Genomic DNA, 5,380 nt, shown 5'->3' with positions numbered 1-5,380 from the left:
AAAAAGTCAGATGATAAAGTAAAATATATAAAATTATGCAGACTATATAAAAAGAAAATAGCCTATCACAATTTCCAAGAGGTGATTTTTAATTCCCAGAGAAGTTGCTTGTTCTTTCAGCAACTATGTTTCTATTTGCAAGTTTGTTGATGTTTTGTCATGTTTTGGGGCCTTTTCTGGATTGTCATAATTAGTGTTGCTATTATTATTGAATACAATATTAATTTCCTTAAAAGTGCCGTAAAAAGATTCCCATTAATTCTGAAATTACTTTTTATTGGCCCTAATGCGATGGTAATAATTCACCACAGTAAGACATTAAACTTAAACAGTAATTAAAAAAGTAAAGGCACTTTAAATAACAGGAAGTGGAACAGTAGCTAGTTGCCGGGTCATCAGGCATAAATCACACAATATAAATCAGACAAATACCCCCCCCCCCCCGAGAAAAAAGCACATCCTTGGTATGGCAAATCAGAGAAGCCTATGAGGGGCAGAAAGATCTGCATGACAGTGACAGTGACCAGATCACACTGCGGCTTTAATGACAACATAAACCAATTAAAGCACAAACTCACACACACACATAACATGTTGGAGCTGAACAGCAGGGTTAAATCCAGGGTGAAAATACTCAGCTCTGTGCTTGACGCCGTTTCTCTAATTACACGGTCTTGGTGATAAAAAGTGAACTTTAGAGGCCACTTTTCGGTCATCATCATCATCACTCCTACACACACAAACACACACACACACACACACACACACACACGTCAGTTTGTGTATGTTATGTAATGCTGTTTACTGGGGGCCAGAGGTAAGCAGCCGTGACAGCGTAAAGGCCAGACAAGCGGTTTGCTGATGGGAGGTGAGTGAAAGGGAGGGTTAGAGGAGAGGGGGCCACCGTGTTGGAGCCGGCTGGGACAACAGGAGAGGCTTCTCTTGGCTTTAATTGGCTCTATACATGGAGGAGAGGTTCATGGTGTGTCAGTCGTCCTTCCCCATTCTCTCCTCTCCTCTCATCTCCTCTCCTCTCCTCTCCTCTCCTCTCCTCTTTCCTTCCTTTTCCTCTTCCTCTGTTCTCAGGAGGGAGCTGTGATGGGTCACTGATCAGGATTAATGGCTATGTCTTTTTGATTCTTTTTCTCATCCTTTTATAGCATTTTCCTTCCCTCTCATTCTCAATGTGGGCGAAAATTAAGGATACTCTTTGGTTGATTGCAGAATTGACCGTTTTAATCATTTCAGATACTTATCATAGAAGAAAAATGAAACAAACACCTTTTTTATGTTCCTTCCTATCCAAAAAAATCCTCCTCCTGCACAGTTAACTCATCTGCAACCCCCCCCACCTCATCAACCTCCCTTTTTAAAGATTCCTGAAAGCAAGCCAAGGTGTACAGTTGACAGCAGGCTCTAGTGATTAAGTCTTTTCATTGGCTAATTAGCCCCTACAGCAGTTGCACACAGACGAGGCAAACAAGGACCGACTCACCAAATGATCAAAGACACAGCCTGTCAGGAGGCTCAAACACTGTCTGTACCTGTGGGACAGTCACACAGAGACACACACACTCACACACGGTCGTACCTGTGGGACGGTCTCTCTCTCTCTGTCTCACGCACACACAGGCACACACACATACACACATAATCGCATGTATCGCACCTGTGGGAGATTCCCCCATGACTCTTATGCCTGACTTAAAGTGATGCTCACACACACACACACACACACACACACAGGGATACATTTTAACAAGAGCACACTCTGATATATTGGCGCAAACACACTATCTATAAACACTTAATCAGCACTGAAAAGAGAAGCAGAATGAGGAGGAAGACCTATTTGTTATCCCAGAGTGTCTCCCCAAGAGAATATAGATTTTTTTTTAAATATATGAAACTGCTGTGGGTGAGATTTCTAACAATAATTTTGGTCTTCCACCATTATCAGATGCTTAGGTTATTTTACTTTTAGTGAAATAACTGCTTGAAGACTAGTGGGCTAATGACAAGACACATGGTTATCTATATTTTATCTAAGGGAAATTTGGTATTTTACCACTCTATGTAAAAAATATTGTTCTTTTTATAATGAAAAATTAAGACAAAAACAGGGACTGATTTTCTTCAAAAGAGATGACGCACAAAGACTAAGTTGGTTAGTCACATATAAAACATTTAAAAGAATGGGTTGACATTTTAAAAAGCCTTGTTTGAAAAGATTGTCACCATTGTCATGTCTATATGATAAGTACGAAGCTGTACCCTGGTTGGTTAGCTGGATAGCTTAGTTTTGCACAAATGGTAAATGGATTGTACTTTTATAACGCCTTTCTAGTCTTTTGGACCACTCAAAGCACTATTGCACCACATTCACCCATACACACATTATTCACACAGGAGCAATCTAAGTTGCCCAAGGACACTCTGACATGTGGACTAGAGAAGCCAGGGATCTTGACAACCTGCTCTACCCCTGAACCACAGCCACAAAGACTGCAAACGGGGGAAACAGCTGTCTGGCTCTGTCTAAAGGTAGCAAAATCCACCTGCCAGAGCCTCTAAAGCTCATTAATTTTCCAGTTTTGTGATAAGCTAAGTTAGCTGGCTGCTGGCTGTAACTTTATACTCTCCATACAAACGTGAGAGTGGATATCAATCTTCTTATGCAACTCTTCTTTAAATTAGAAAGCCTGTCAGAAAAGACTAAGAAACTTTGCTCTTTATCAGGGTAAGCTTAAGGCTTGTAGCATTTATTTTCTGTCTATAGTGATTCATTGTACAACAAAAAAGCCCCAATACAGCCCCAACATGTTGTATATATGTTAAAGTTGCACAGCAAAGGTAACATTTTTTTTGTCCTGTAAATAGTTTTTTGACCTGTTTGAAGTAAATAGTAAAGAAGCTGACTACTAGATCACAACCCATTCTTTTATAAGACACATATTATGGGAGCAGTTGATAAGCAGTTGACATTTCTCAGTAGGCCACCATGGCATTAGTTACTTAAATGCATTGTGCTTTTGAAATAATTTAGGGCAGTTAACCCACTTTGTATAAGGCTGCATAAGATGCTGGTCAATTGCCTCAATGTCACTCGTGACAAACTAATGGTTTAAAATTCTGATTTTGAATGCTGTTGATGGACACCACAAAGGAAGGAGCACACTAAGCATAGCAGCCTCGGCGCTGGCTGGCCCACAGCACTAAAGAACAGTAATGGTTCTAATTCCAATAAAGAGAAAATCCAAGGTCACAGTGTGAACTTCCTCCCCATCAGAAGACCACAGAGACTGGCTGGGAGAGTGCATAATATCCTCACAGCTATTTTTACCCTCAAATTAAAATCTATGACATGTTGAAATGACTGCAGTGTGCAAGAGGGGTATTCAAAGCAGACACTAATGACGCTTATTAATGGCGTGAATGAAGTCTTGACAGGTCGTGTGTCATTCTGCAGGCAATGCTCCACTGGCATAATGGCTAATGTAAGTGGGGATAATTATATATATTATACCCTGTCTTATGGTATTTTGGCAGGAGTATGAGGAGCCAGGCAGTTAGAGAGGAGAGTGAAAGCGCTTGCTCTTTTTGAGACAGAGATGTGCATGCATGTATTTGTGTGTGTGTGCACATGCATGTATGCATTCACCGCAATCTTCAGCAGAGGTCCAAAGAAAGAATTATAGTAAGACAACAGCACCAAACAGTGGTTGAACAAGATGTCTGCATAAAAAACAGGCATCAGATAAGCAACACTCACAACATCTGTGTGTTTAAACATTTTGTTCCAGCCAACAGTGCTCAGAGTCGCTGGACACTGTGTGTCTGTGTGTAAGTATGCACATGTGTGTGATGTATTGTGGTTTGTTTGCTTTGTCTAAACCAGAGAGACGAGCAACGACCATTAAGTTCATGTTGGAGGCCCAGAGCTGTGAGGATCAAAGAGTGAATTAGGAAAGAAAAGAGAATAATCTAATAAAATAGGAAAAATGTACTATTGTCTTTATTATTATTATTATGATCATGATCCCAACTTTTAAAAAGAAGAGAAATAACATATTTATTTAAAGATTATCTAAGAACCTTAAAAAAACAAACAAAAAAACAATAACCAAACATAAAGACAACATCTTTACTCTATAATCTCAACTATGAAAGTTAAAAGACAATAGAATGAAAGATGAAATGATATGATATTTCAGTTTCTGTGATTTCAGTTTCATTTACATAACAAAAATGATTGTAATAATCACGATTAGTCTTATTGCGTAATATTTTGTTATGTATTTTTGCGGAATCCTCTTCACACGAGGATAATGGTGATGATGATGATGATGATTATATATCATTATATATTAGAGTATATCTTAGCAGTGTAAATGGAACTGCAATGGAACAAGACTATATCATATTCTATTCTTCTTGCTTAAGTTCAATTGAGTTCAATTAATTTATTCAATTTTTCTATTCAATTTTTATCCCTTTAAGGGCAAATGTGTACCACAGCTTACCAGGTCAACAGATACACATAATATAGACAAGAGAGGACAGAAAAACAGTGTTAATCCCAAAGGTAAAAGAAATAATCAAAAGCTAGAAGCTCAAAAAAACTACAGGTGAAATTGCTAATAAATGCATTGATAAATATATTGTTTGGAAGCTGCTGCTGTCAATCCTGGTTGTGGTTGTGGGTTCAGTGTAGTGGATGTGTGTGTGTGGAGAGCTGGGGACAGCTGTGAGGGACCGGTGGGAGGTGGGGATGTGGTGGTGGGAGGCGGGGGGTTGGGGGTGAGCGTGGATCTTAGTGGATCTCTCCTCTCTGTGATGTTGGCGGGAGAGAGTTGGCTAATTGGAGGCCCGGCGGTAAAAGCTGTTCATTAATGCCTCTGCCTCTTGGTCCCCCTGCTCAAACACCTTGCCTCATTTATCTCTGTATTTACCCACTCCCTCCAATCCCAACACAGGACCTCAGAACATAGCAAAGGTTCAACATGGAACGAGGGGAAAAAGAAGGAAGAAGGAGAGGAAGAGAGGTGGGGAGGGGGAGAGAAAGAGGGAGAGAAAGGGTAACTTATGCTCAGTGGGAATTAACAAAGCACTTAGTAATTAAATCTAAATTGACATTCTGGTAATTAGCCTCTTGATTAGGAGCAATAACACAATTAGCCAACCAGTCTTTGCTAATTGTTAATTAGTATAAGCAAAGTTATTGTGTGTGTGGCAGAGGGAGGCATGTAAAAGAACAAATGTTAATCTGTCTCTCTTTCAACAGCCGCGTCCCCTTTCTTTTTTCTTGCTGCCTCTCTATTGAGCTAGCAGGCAGGTTCATTGCCTTTCTCTTCACTGAAGCTGCATTCAGAAGCAGCAG

Source organism: Pempheris klunzingeri, chromosome 2 (genome assembly GCF_042242105.1).
Source record: "Pempheris klunzingeri isolate RE-2024b chromosome 2, fPemKlu1.hap1, whole genome shotgun sequence".
Taxonomy (NCBI): Eukaryota; Metazoa; Chordata; class Actinopteri; order Acropomatiformes; family Pempheridae; genus Pempheris; species Pempheris klunzingeri.
The sequence above is the reverse complement of the archived record's forward strand: the minus strand, read 5'-3'. Positions refer to the sequence as shown.